Consider the following 14,903-nt stretch of genomic DNA (forward strand, 5'->3'; position numbering starts at 1 on the left):
TACTAAAACGGCCTTCTTTCATCTCCGTAATATCGCTAAAATTCGCTCCATTCTGTCCACTAAAGACGCTGAGATCATTATCCATGCGTTTGTTACGTCTCGCCTCGACTACTGTAACGTATTATTTTCGGGTCTCCCCATGTCTAGCATTAAAAGATTACAGTTGGTACAAAATGCGGCTGCTAGACTTTTGACAAGAACAAGAAAGTTTGATCACATTACGCCTGTACTGGCTCACCTGCACTGGCTTCCTGTGCACTTAAGATGTGACTTTAAGGTTTTACTACTTACGTATAAAATACTACACGGTCTAGCTCCATCCTATCTTGCCGATTGTATTGTACCATATGTCCCGGCAAGAAATCTGCGTTCAAAGGACTCCGGCTTGTTAGTGATTCCCAAAGCCCAAAAAAAGTCTGCGGGCTATAGAGCGTTTCCCGTTCGGGCTCCAGTACTCTGGAATGCCCTCCCGGTAACAGTTCGAGATGCCACCTCAGTAGAAGCATTTAAGTCTCACCTTAAAACTCATTTGTATACTGTAGCCTTTAAATAGACTCCCTTTTTAGACCAGTTGATCTGCTGTTTCTTTTCTTTTTCTTCTATGTCCCACTCTCCCCTGTGGAGGGGGTCCGGTCCGATCCGGTGGCCATGTACTGCTTGCCTGTGTATCGGCTGGGGACATCTCTGCGCTGCTGATCCGCCTCGACATCTCTGCGCTGCTGATCCGCCTCCGCTTGGGATGGTTTCCTGCTGGCTCCGCTGTGAACGGGACTCTCGCTGCTGAGTTGGACCCGCTTTGGACTGGACTCTCGCGACTATGTTGGATCCATTGTGGATTGAACTTTCACAGTATCATGTTAGACCCGCTCGACATCCATTGCTTTCCTCCTCTCTAAGGTTCTCATAATCATTATTGTCACAGACGTCCCACTGGATCATTATTGTCACCGATGTCCCACTGGGTGTGAGTTTTCCTTGCCCTTATGTGGGCCTACCGAGGATGTCGTGGTGGTTTGTACAGCCCTTTGAGACACTAGTGATTTAGGGCTATACAAGTAAACATTGATTGATTGATTGATAAATGTCAAAACATGAAAACGTGCCCTGATGACGTCGTGTCTGAGACTACAGAAAACACGGCAACCCGCAAATATCACAACATGGAGGGCACAGAACAGCTAGGATTTAAAAAGAAAGGTAAAACAAAAGTAGAAAACTAAAGTAAAAATGTATAAATAAATAACATGACAACGTCAGATGAACAGAAATGCACAGAGCCATGTTTGTGTACAGCAAAGTCAGTGCATTTTCCTCTTCTACTTCTGTTTACGATATGTGCCGCCCATGTCAAAATAAAGTATTCCGATTTAAGATGCGATGAATGAAAATGCACGTCACAGTCATTTTTCTTTTCATAGTCTACGTACACAGTAACATTCTAATCGGAATTATGATCAGATTTAATCAATTTTGGCTACTGCAAGATGAGGTTGAACATGTTGCACAATGAGAGCAAGCCAGGAGCAGGCATGCTAATAGCTAAGGTAGCTTTACATAACACCAATAAAAAAGTGCTTGGTAAAATTAAAGAAGTGTCGATGGAAATGCATTACAGCAGAAGCTTTTATTTCACACAAAATTAACAAGTAGATGAATAGGAGTCGAGAGAGAGGATAATATAACAGCAACTTTTGTTGTGTCAGCACTGTAACAACATCCATCTATCCATTTTCTACCCCCTGTCCCTCTTGAGGTCATGGGGGTGTTGGAACCTATTCCAGCTGTAATCAAGTAGAATGCAGGGTACACCCTTAACAAGTCGCCATCTCCCCGCAGGGCTAAACTGTAATAATACTAATACATTATTATTTAGCAATTTTTGGCAGATCCTCATTAAAAAGTAATGTATTCTTCCTTGGTCACCCTGCCAACCCCAAACAATTTCCATTTGTTCGTGTCAAGCTGTTAATTGTGTTTCTCAATATTTACTGCTTTACTGTGTAAAAGATGATAAAAAGTTCATATAAAACATTACAGTTAATAATGGGAGGTTTGTGCAGACTTCACACGCACTCAGTAACGTCATCAATGTAAAAAACTCCTATTTACAGATGTATTTTCAATTGTTTGCGTTGTAATGCTGGACCGTATTTGTGTGTGCACAAATGTCCAAACAATTTTTTAATCCATTTTCAAGTAAAAAAAAAATTGTGTCCAATGTAAAACCACAGTAGAACTCTGATAAAGAATGGCCTAACCCCAAATTTCCACTAGATGCCTAACGGCTTCTGAACGGTGCCGCCCCTGTAACTCCCCACATCCAGTTTTTTTTAATCCCCATCGCTGTTTGATGCTCACTGTTGCTGGTCTTTAATAGGGTCTTGCGAATACACATGTAATCACGTAATAAGGGGAGTTGTAGTAAAGCAAATCACAGACCGTTTATTCTGTCCATCCAGAGTAGCAGATGTAAATAAACTCAGTCCTGCCATTCAAGATGATCCCAACAGCAACACCACACAACCGCCCTGAACTTTACCACTGACTTGACTGGTAGAAAACAGTTTTGCCTTGCAGAACGATAACTTTAATTTTCAATTTGTAGCAAGCAACAACACAACAATAACAACATCCCTAGCGATCAGTGTTGTACACACAAAATCTCATTCAACCACTCCCCTGCTTCCCCCGTCCCATTCTGGTATTTGACAGAGGCCCTCAAATAGCTGCCCAGGATATGCCTGTGATATGGGTCTTTCATTTGGACCTCCACAATCAGCATGTCCTCATTAATTTATGTTAATGATGTCTAATTAGAAGTGGAAACCTTTGACAAGTTGACTTCTGGTGCGTCCCCGCCAATTAGGATGTTTCAAAGTGTAAAAAACGATACGCCTTGAACAAGGAGTATTTTATTTTGTAAGTAAACCAGATAATTTATTTTGTGTGTGACTTCCTGTTTCAAGCAATCAGAGATTAGTTGAATTGATACAGGCTCCAGCACCCCCTGCGACCCTAAAAGGGACAAACAGTATAAAATGGATGGACGGATGATCCCCCGTGTTGCGCCGTCTGGCAAATATAGAATATCTGCGCATATTTAGCCCAGGGATTCTCCGGCGGCGGTGAAAATCGACACATTGTCTTGAATGGAAATGGAAAGAATCACAGTACCAAAGTTACTCAATAATAAAACAGACTTTTAAATACATTTTGTTAAGCTGTTCTACATAATGACATGTTGTAATATTTGCATATTTCAAATACATACATAGTTCACGTAATTGGATGTTGTTAATTTCACAGAAAAAAATAATAATTGATCCAACGTTTACCTTAAGTCTCCATGTTTAACTAACACAAAGCAAATGTGTGTTGCAGATTGATGGTAAATGTAAATGTAAATGGTTTGTACTTATATAGCTCTTTTCTACCTTTGACACTATTTCCACATTCACCCATTCACACACACATTCACACACTGATGGTGGGAGCTGTCATGCAAGGCCCTAACCAAGACCCATCAGGAGCAAGGGTGAAGTGTCTTGCGAAGGACACAACGGCCGTGACAAGGTTGCTAGAAGTTGGGGATCTAACCAGGAACATCCAACTGCACCACGCTGGTAAAACCCTTTAAATTTTTTTTACGAGCATGCAAATGTCATACTGTTTATCATTTGCCAATCCAATCCAACCAATCCACTTTATTTATATAGCATATTTAAACAACAATAACATTTCCAAAGTGCTGCACAGCTATGTTAAAAACAATATTAAAAAAACAATATTATGCTCCACCAATGTCCTTAAAAGACACCCATTTTGTATTGTCTGAGACATGCAAACACATGTTAAAACAATATGTATTTGGTTTGGTTTTGGCCCACTTCCTATACTTGTGGTTTTAATTTAGCTGAGTAATTATTAAGAATGAAATCAAACAGTAACTAAAACCTCCTTGGCAGAGGATAATGCAAACAGACATTTAAAAAAAAAAAAGAATGTTTTAGCAATGAAACCCGTCACTTGGATAGAGTTGTTGACTTTAAAGTGCTGTAAATACGGTATTAGGACATATCACAATATATCAGCAAAGAAGTGGAAGCTCATCCTCCATTTCCATTAACATCATTTTATCTTTGGAGACAGCGCATTACGTGTTATTTAGATGGACGGCAAGTTATTGTCTACAAACTCTACCTGTTGTTCTCATAAGGCAATCAATGAGTGTCCCTGGCAGGATAATAACATTCCCGCCGGAGAGGAACACCTTCATTCATGCTTATCACTTTTGCTTGTCTGGCTTCTAGTCCAGCTGAGGTCCAAGAGGTGAAATGAGTTTGGCAACCTCAACTGCAGGCTTGACAAGAGAACACACATCATAACGCAGTTTTGCGTAAGAAAGAGAGGGGGAAATTGTCAGCATAAGCAGAAAAGATATAGTTTCATCGCCGTGTCGCTCGAAATGCACGCTCGTCTTTGGCGGACTTCAAACACTTAATCGCCAATCATTTTTCAATGAGCCCCCAGAGGAGCACATTTTAGTGCTCCCCCAAACAGTCCGGCGCTTTGTGCTCTCTAATCCCTCACGGTTATGCATCATGGGGAGCCAGTGGTCCTTCTCCAGGCGGAGGTTAACCCCCACCACGAGACGTAGAGACAGACAGACGGACTGATGTCCTCTCCTCTGTTCTGGCTCTCCTGCAACATCTGTGTCCGTCAAGAAACACTCACTTTTTATTGGTGCAGCCCTCAAATTTGGATTGTCTTTTGATCTGGAGGCTGAACAAAGTGCAAATGTAACATGATCCTATAAGCGGCCTTCTCATCTGCCTTGTTAGGCGCTCTGAAGAGGGTTCATGAGTCCATATTGAGCCTGGCCTTTTGTGAGACCCCCACCCACCTCTCCCACTCTGCACACACACACACACACACACACACACACACACACACACACACACACACACACACACACACACACACACACACACACACAAACGTCTTCCCTTCACTTCCATTTCATCCTCTGCTTGTGTTCAAAATTTGACACAGTGCTCCGGAAAAAATCTCGTGCTGGGAAGACGATATCTAAACAGCACTTAACCTGGCCGGTGGAGGAGTGTTTGTATGATGAGAAAATCTCCAGGCTGTGGCTGCGTCTCATTAATGAGAAAAGATGAGCGTCCCCCACTGCAATTAAGAGTCAATCTCCTGCATTAACTCAGCGCCCTGCGGCCACACACACAGCACAAAGACAACAGGCCATCCTCTGTCACTCATGTTGCCGGGCTGAGCGCTGTGGAGTCAACTCCCAGGACAGATTAAATGAGATGCTCTATCTCGCTGGTATCACCTGCTGAAACCTAAACTTGAAGAATGCAATGCCGCGAGGATGTGCGATGAAGCAGCGCTGAGTCGTTCTGACATACGTGACACTGTCATGTCATCATTTGACGGCCACAGAGAAGACGCACACTCTGACCTGACTCAAACAGCAAAAATATTATTGAGAACGTCACTGAGTGTAACAACTGGCAGACCTCAAACTGAAGTAATGATGTATGATATTAGATTTATTAATGTACAAATACTGTTATTCCTATTGCTTGTAAATAGATATTATTGTTGTTTTAATCCGCCAATCCAGTAAAAATAACAAAAAAACATTGGCAACAATGTTCCAACATAGGAGCATCTCCAAACAACTATAATACACGTTTTTCTCTTTGATCTCGGAGACTTTAATTCTCCACATTATCATTACATCTGGCTGAAAAGAATGTGTGGTTTGAACCATAATGCAGAAATCCATGGAGTCGACCTATAGGTTGTAGTTTGGTCCTGATACCAATATTTTGGTACCAGTACCAAAATTATTTTGATACTTTTCGGAACTTTTCGATACTTTCCTAAATAAAGGGGATTATTGGTTTTATTTTAACAACAAATCTTAGGGTACATTAAATGTATGTTTCTATTTGCAAGTTTGTCCTTATATAAAATAAAAGACAACTTGTCTATTGGTGGTAAGTAAACAAACAAAGGCTCCCAATTTAGCTGCTGAGATATGCAGTAATATATTGTGTCATTTATCATTCTATTATTTTGTCAAAATTATTAAGGACAAGTGGTAAGAAATTAATTATTAATCTACTTGTTCATTTACTCTTAATATCTGCCTACTTTCTCTTTTAACATGTTCTATCTACACTTCTGTTAAAATGTAATACTAATGCATTCTTCTGTTGTTTGATACTTTACATTAGTTTTGGATGATACCACAAATTTGGGTATCAATCCAATGCCAAGTCATTACAAGATAATACATTGGTAATATTCGAAGTCCTCATGTGTCCAGGGACTTATTTCCTGTGTTCATAAACATAATACACATTTTTTTAAATAACGAAAGAAGATGAAAAGAAAGAAAATGATCAACGTAATTATAGTAGTATCGACTAGATACGCTCCTGTGCTTGATATCATTACAGTGGATGTTAGGCGTAGATCCACCAATGGCGTTCGTTTACATTTTGACGCCAGTGAGCTACGGTGTGTAGTGAAGCATGTTTAGCTATTTTTCGTCCTGCAGGAATAATACTTGTAAGAAACGTACTTTATTTGACGCCATGGAGACAAGGATTAGTGATTTAGAAGTAGCTAAAACACTGCTGATTGGGGCTGGATTAAAGCCGCTAGCTTGTTAGCCATGTCTTAAAGCACCTCTTCCGGTGGGCGTTCTAGTATTATATCTTCTCCTTTATCGTTAGCTTTTAAGCCCAAATGTGTCAGTTCTCCATTCTGTCCACACACATTGTCTGCTAGCAACTACTCTGTGATTGTGCAAGCTTTTCAGAGGCTAGATTGTAAAGAGTATAATTTGTTAGTATCGCGGTACTATACTAATACCGGTATGCCGTACAACCCTAGTAGGTTGGCCTGGTTCTTACAAACTTATAATCCGATACAGTTGTTGCACGCCATATTACACTTTAGATAATGTGGCTTCACTACATTGCATATTAAAAAACATGTCAAACACATTCTACATATATTTGACCTAGAATAAAATAAATGTCTTATTAAGTCTTGTAGGCACAAGACAGTGATACAAGGTTGATTATACATACATGTCCTTTAAAACTGACTTTGAAACAACGTTGCAAAATACTTGTATTTGTAAGTTGAGACAATGTTGATGTCCAACGTCAGATCCATGATGTAGGCTGGTAAATTTCAAAGGTCAAATCAATGTCACAACCTGATTTTGAATGAACGTAGTCAAAAAGCGTGTTGTTCCAACGTTGTATTTGTGTTGTAGTATATTAGTTGGAAAATAACCAAAATTGAATGGTCAAATGAACTTCGGGACCCAACATTGATTAAACGCCGTCAAAAAGCATGTTGTTTCAACGTTATGTTTGAGTTGCTCAACGTCAGGACCTAATTCAACAAGTTCTCAAGGTTTTTTTTAATATCTGCTGGACTGTTATGGAGTACATAAAAAGTGCTTTGAGTCTCGAGAGAAAACAGCGGCATATAAGTGTAACAGGGTCAATTACATCTTGTAAATATTGTATATTCTAATGTTTTATTATTGTTATAATTACACAAAATATGTAAGTTACATGTAAATACCTGAATATTGTTTGATGTTTTGTCAATGTGGAACCATTGTCTTGTCCCTCCTACTGCAAGAATAACTGTGACACCTGTCTTTTTATATGCGTTGGAGACGCCTTCCAACTTCCCTTTTTGTCCACGATAACAGGAGAGGGGCTCGACGATGGCACAAAGTTTTTGATGACAATTGTATTCTGTATTATCAGTAAAGTGCAGTGGAGAAACCCATGGTGTCGGTCGTCTTCCATAAATCACACACAAGGCAGAGGAAAAGACCACCGGTTACATAAATATAATTCACTTCAATTCCGCAGTATTTGCCCTTTGTTCTATAATGTAGTGGCGATCGATAAAGATACTATAGTCACCAAGCAGAACCTGGCAATAATTGCAACAATCTTAGCGTTACTCTGTCTTTACCGCGGCAATCAAGTTTTGGCAGAACAACTTTTTAATGCACTTCGCCCTCAACTTCTGCCTCATCCATTACACCTCTTCACATTGGTGAGCCATGGATGCCAGCAATGTCAATAGACAACAGCGGGACATAGGAGGACTCTATCGGACTCGGCTCAACACTTAATGCTAAAGCAAGACTGCTATCAGCTGTCAGCAGCTGTCTGGGCAATGCTAAGTGGAGATGCACTCTGTTGATGCACTTCATCTTTGAGATCAATAACACAGCGCCATGTGACAATAGTGAGCCTAGTGAGTGATGTGGAATGTCAATGCAGGACACGCGATACCAACAACACAGCTAATTGTCGTAGCTGCATCTGTCAGGTTGACCAGAACAAGTTTATGCAGAACAACACATGCCCGTAATTTCAGCACATGGAGGCCCAGTTGTGACTTAGAAGAATTACCCAGGATGTGATGAAGTATGTCCACGAAGTAGCCATGTTTTAATGGCAAATACACTTGGAGGACTTTCCGGACTACCAGTAGGTGCTGTAATCGACAGCAGAACTCAGTCAACGGTACTATTTTGGGTGGAAAAAATGTGTAAAGGTGACTTTATGGAAGTTATTTTATGTTTAAAGTTAAAGGTGACGTCCCAACAATAGTCACACACACACTAGGTGTGGTGAAATTATCCGCTGCATTTGACCCATTCCCTTTTTCCACCCCCTGGGAGGTGAAGGGAGCAGTGAGCAGCAGCGATGGCCATGCTCGAGAATCATTTTGGTGATTTAACCCACAATTCCAACCCTTGACGCTGAGTTCCAAGCAGGGAAGTTATGGGTCCCATTTTTACAGTTTTCGGTATGACTCGGCCGGTGTTTTAACTCACGACCTTCCAGTCTGAGGGCAGACACTCCAACCACAAGGTAGGTCTCTACGGACTCTAAGATAAAAAACAAAAGTATTTAGAGGGTTGTAATGCTCCAACTATGAAAATATTGTATGTGTTCATAATAATCATACTTGGCGGAGATTTGTTTACCACTGTCAGCCCTGGAACCAATTAGCGGCAATAAACAATGGACGACTCTATTATAATCAAAGACAAAGCTGCCGTAAATAGTTCTTGAAAATAACAATTACTGTATTAAATTCAAGTAGGTCCCAAAAAATATTCAGTTTTGTTGAAATGTACAAGGTGTGTCGGATAAGTTACAGGACTGTTGCAATTGACTGCATTATTTGATGTCAGGGGCGTTGAGTTCCTTCCACGAGGCCAGGCGATCAACAAGAATGTCCACAAGGAGACCCTGTGGCGTTTGTTTCGAGAAGAGGCAAACGTTGTGGCAGAGTGAGTCGTGGCTGCTTTCACCATTGCAACGCGTCTGCTTACCATACTTGCCAACCTTGAGACATCCGAATTCGGGAAGATGGGTGGAGGCGGTGAAGGGGGGGGGGGCCTGGTTGAGGTGGGCGGGGTTGGCTGTGTGTATATTGCAGCATCCCGGAAGAGTTAGTGCTTTAAGGGGTTCTGGGTATTTGTTATGTTGTGTTTATGTTGTCCCAAAATGTGTTTGTCATTCTTGTTTGGTGTGGGTTCACAGTGTGACGCATATTTGTAACAGTGTTAAAGTTGTTTATACGGCCACTCTCAGTGTGACCTGTATTGCTGTTGACCAAGTAGGCCTTGCATTCACTTGTGTGTGCGAAAAGCCGTAGATGTTATGAGACTGGACTGACACACTGTTTGTATGGAGGAAAAGCGGATGTGATGACAGGCTGTCCTCAGGTCAGTATACGTACCTGAGTGAGGACAGCATGCGGCTGTTAAAGGGTGACGGTTTCAGATGAGAGAGGACGGTAAAGGCAATTCCTTAAAAGAACGTCCCCAATATTGTTGCCTGGGTGGAAATCGGGAGAAATTCGGGGGATTTGGTTGCCCCAGGATATTTTTGGGAGGGGCACTGAAATTCGGGAGTCTCCCGGGAAAATCGGGAGAGTTGGCAAGTATGCTGCTCACAATGCCCTAATTAGCCGAAAGTCGCTGGCCAAGACAAACATCGCCGTGCTTGAGCACCTGCTCTCTGCTTTCCCAAACTTTCAAAGGGACCAGTTTTAAGTTTTAAGCCTGCTTAGAATCAGAACCAGAATCAGAATAGTTGAATTGCCATTGTTAGAGAACGGGTTTACAAACTAGGAATTTTTCTAGGTGCAAGTGTGCGACATAGAAGACAAATAAGACAGAATAGATAATAAGATGGACTGTAAGTGAGCTTGTGGCCTTGTAGTTAAATTGGAAGATCCGCCCTGAGATCGGTAGGTCGTGAGTTCAAACCCCGGCCAAGTCATGCCAAACACTATAAAAATGGGACCCAGCACCTCCGTGCTTGGCACTCAGCATGTTGGAAATGGGGGTTAAATCACCGGAATGATTCCCGAGCACAGCCAACGTTGCTGCTCACTGCTCCCCTCACCACCCAGGGGTTGGAATGAGAGGATGGGTCAAATGCAGCGGATAATTTCACCACACCTAGTGTGTGTGTGTGACTATCAGTGGTACTTTTAACTTAAAAGATGGCCGTGACAATCTGAGCTGCGAGGGATCCCGAAAGAATCCTTTCAGGAGTTTGTGAAAGCAAGGCAGAGAAAGGGGCACACGTGAAGTTTTTTTTACCAGTCCTGGAACTTTTCTTACAGATCTTGTACTCTTTAGCAACTAGAATGACCTAAGAAGCAACACATGTCAATGTATTTTCATTTTCCAAGTGCACTACCAGTGGTGAGCAGCAGCATAGAAACCCAAGGTTGAACGCACTGCAGCTCGCAGTTGTGTAATTTCTCCATAATCAACCATGTGTTTATGAGCTGAAGCATCCATTATCATGTCATAAATGGATCAGGAGGACATTCAAATATAGAATATTTAACACACTTTTTTGTTTTTAGAATTCGAATCATTATTATGCCATCTAGCAGAGATGCGCGGTTTGCGGTCTCATCCGCGGAGACTGCGGATAAACCGCGGGTCGGGAGGGGTTACATGACGAAAAAATAGATTTTAATTAGATTCGGGCGGGTGGCGGTTGAACCATTCGGAAATATTTGATAAACATGGTTCTGGGGTCGGTATCCTTTGCCACTCAAAGAGCCATTTAAGTTCCCCCGCCCCGTGCGTCGGTGAAGTCGGCGGGGTTGGGGGCGCGGGGGTGTAAAATATATTCTCCCGAAATGTGTTTGTCAATCTTCTTTGGTGTGACTTCACAGCGTGGCGCATATTAGTAAGTGTTAAAGTTGTTTATATCACAACCATCAGTGTACTCTGTATCACCCAGTATGCCTTTCAATCTTGTACGCGTGATTGCGGAAACTGCACACAACATGTTGCCGGATTAACAGTCGGTTTGTACATGTTGCTGAAGGTGTCAAAGGCAATTGCTTTGCAGCACGCCCATAATCTTGTCAGCAGGACGAACGCCAATTGGATATTCGCGAGAACGGTAGCGGCTCCAATTGTCTCCATTACTCTGTGAAACAAGTTTAAATAGCCCTGTAAGTGGTAAAGGTGGCCGACCTCGGATGTATTTCAGCGGGCGGGTGGTGGGCGGGTCCGGTTCTGATAAAATGATGGTTCGGGTGGACGGCGGGTGGATGACGACTTTGGTGATGCGGTTGCGGATGATATAATTGCCTATCCGCGCATCTCTACCATCTAGTGTAACGTGATTCTCACGATACTCGAAAGGAGCGCGATGAGAGGCGACAACAAGCATGTAGTCATTTCACAGACGGCCACTTTCTAGGTGCGGCAGGAGAGAATCTTTGCAGTCATACGATAAACACACCACTTGGAAGCCGTTACTCTGTTTATTATGTTACATCATCATGCCGCTGCAGGAGAAGAAATTAGGCCTCAGTGTGTTTGTGTGTGTTGGGGGTATTTAAGAGAGGAAATAATTGGATTCAGTTGGGGTGGGCCGGCATAATGAGTGACATATTGTCAAATCTTTACCTATAAAGCGGAGTCTCCTTCCATGCAAATGAGACCCACTTGATAAGGATCTGTTTGATGGGACACATGCGGAATATGAGGCCACTAATTCCCTCATTAGTATTCCACAGAGCTGATTGGCAAAGAGTGCAGAGAGACAGACGGAGAGCATGTCTGCAAAACCCAATATTGATTTGTTTAATGGTGTCAAAAATCACAAATCTCCTGTCAGTTGTTTATGAGGCTGTTTAGCGAGCCAATAGATGCCCCTTGCTTAATTATTACCTCATTACAGAGATGTGATTATATGCTTGAACTGTTAATGGGCTCCCTGAATTTCAAAGACCATTATAAAAGGTGTTTTGACAAACAAAGCTGGGGAAAACAAGCTATCTGATGACTCTCACTGTGCGTGTTGATTTGAGATTTCTCATTAGTGTTTTTTTTCTTTACATGTTATGATTCTATTAATCCGTGTGTATCCAATCACCGAGGCTATGTAGTTCCCTCTGGTTACGTACAATCATTCTGTGCTTTCACACACTGGGAATATGTATTTGATCAAATGTAACTGATCCACTTTATTGATCCACCAAGTCAGTTTGATGCAGTATGGGAATTTATTCTTGCTGTATATTTTCTTGATAACCAGCATTCTCTGTCGTGGACATGTGTGGTCTGCATAACATAACATGAGCATATTAAATAAACAAACCGTAGTCTTGTAAATGTTTTCTCGGGAGTCGGTACCACTGTAGATTGTGGGCGTCCAAACTTTTTCCAATGCATACTGAAAAAAAAAAAAAAAAAAAAAAAATGATGCGTGCGTATGTTGTTTGGATATTTAAAATTTTGTAAAGAGAATCAGAATCAGAATGACTTTAAAAAATGGTGTGCATATGCTAAGAAACAGCATGTTAGCTTTGTGTTATAATTGACAAAGAACAATATTGGTAGTATTAGTAACAAAGTCTAAACTTCTTCACATAACATTTGCTCTTTTTTTGCTGTCGTCGTTTTTTAATATTTTCGGAAATAAAAAGTTGTTAATATTTTATCACTATAAATGAAACTTGGCAAATTAGAATGTTTATCATAATAGTGTGATTTGAAAAAAACATACTGCATTTCTTACTTAATATTTCAACTTTATGTTCATTGACTTACAAGTTCTTAAATATATTAAAAATGTTATTTAAATAAAATTGTGACTTTTTTTTTCTTGTAAATGTACCATATTACAGCCCTGGACCACAGATGGGCTGAAGAGCAAGGCTATCAAACTTGTTCATAGTTAACTCAAAATGAATCGCGATTAATCACGGATAGATGACATTTTTAATCATTAACAAGTGTACAATTAGTCTGTCTTAAAGAAATGCTTTTTTTTTAACAACATAACACAAGAAGCAGATAAACACACTTTTAATAACTTGTGTTGGAGGAAATACATTTCTATTCCTGCTGTAAGAGCACATCTATGCAGAGGAGCAGCTACTCCATGTTTATATACCAGTTGCACATGTTATTAAAACAAAATGTGGATTGTTACGAACATGCTTTGATTGCCAAAGATGTTTGGTAATGTAAAATGTGATATTTCTACGTGAATAAATGCTTCTTATATTCTGTACATACTAATCCATACCTGGGCAAATTAAGGCCCGGGAGCCGCATGAGGCCCGGTAAGCTTTTCAATCTAGCCCGCCGGACATTGCCAAATATTTTCTTTAGATCTTTAAGCTGAAACTGTAGCTGCCATTATATGATGTGCAGTAATGTTTTCAATTTACTGTACGTCTTGAACTATATCAAGTATTTCAATGATTGGAATCCGCGCTTTTGCATGATAAACTATCAGTATCATGTTAGACCCGCTCAACATCCATTGCTTTCGGTCCCCTAGAGGGGTGGGGGTTGCCCACATATGCGGTACTCTCCAAGGTTTCTCATAGTCATCATTGTCACCGACGTCCCACCGGGTATTAGTTTTCCTTGCCCTTATGTGGGCCCTACCGAGGATGTTGTAGTGGTTTCAGTTGTGGTTTGTGCAACCCTTGGAGACAATAGTGATTTAGGGCTATATAAATAATCATTGATTGATTGATTGCTTGAAACTAGTTACTATGGTCGTCTAATTAGTTACTATTGTAAAATCTAAGTCATAGCAGCTCAGACGAGGCGCCAAGCAGTGTGGGAGCGTTTCCACGGAGTGTTTCCAAAGCGGCCAGCCTGATATGCGGGTGTCAGGAACAGACGCGGAAGGAGATTATTACAACAAGGTTCCAAAGCTTTTTTTTTACCCTTGTGTGGCCTTCATTTTGTGTCAATATTCCATGTTTCATCATTCATAGTTAATATTGTAAATCCCACATTCTTTATTTTCATGTACATTCTGGGTGTCTCATTGAGTAAAAAAAAAAAAAATTATCTTCCGTTTTTTTAAGGCGGTCTGTCAGAACGTTTTTAGCACTGAAGTTTTGTGTTAGTGTTCCTTAAAGGCCTACTGAAACCCACTACTACCCACCACGCAGTCTGATAGTTTATATATCAATGATGAAATATTAACATTGCAACACATGCCAATACGGCCTTTTTAGTTTACTAAATTACAATTTTAAATTTCCCGGGAGTTTCGTCTTCGAAACGTCGTGTAATGATGACGTGTACGCAAGACGTCACAGGTTTTTAAGAAGTATGAGCGCTGCGCACACACACAGCTAAAAGTCGTCTGCTTTAACGGCATAATTATACAGTATTTTGGAGATCCGTGTTACTGAATCTTTTGCAAATTGTTCAATTAATATTGGTGAAGTCAAAGTAGAAAGATGGAGTTGGGAAGCTTTAGCCTTTAGCCACACAGACACACGCTGATTCCTTGTTTAAA

The sequence above is a fragment of the Nerophis ophidion genome, linkage group LG09 (genome assembly GCF_033978795.1).
Source record: "Nerophis ophidion isolate RoL-2023_Sa linkage group LG09, RoL_Noph_v1.0, whole genome shotgun sequence".
Taxonomy (NCBI): domain Eukaryota; kingdom Metazoa; phylum Chordata; class Actinopteri; order Syngnathiformes; family Syngnathidae; genus Nerophis; species Nerophis ophidion.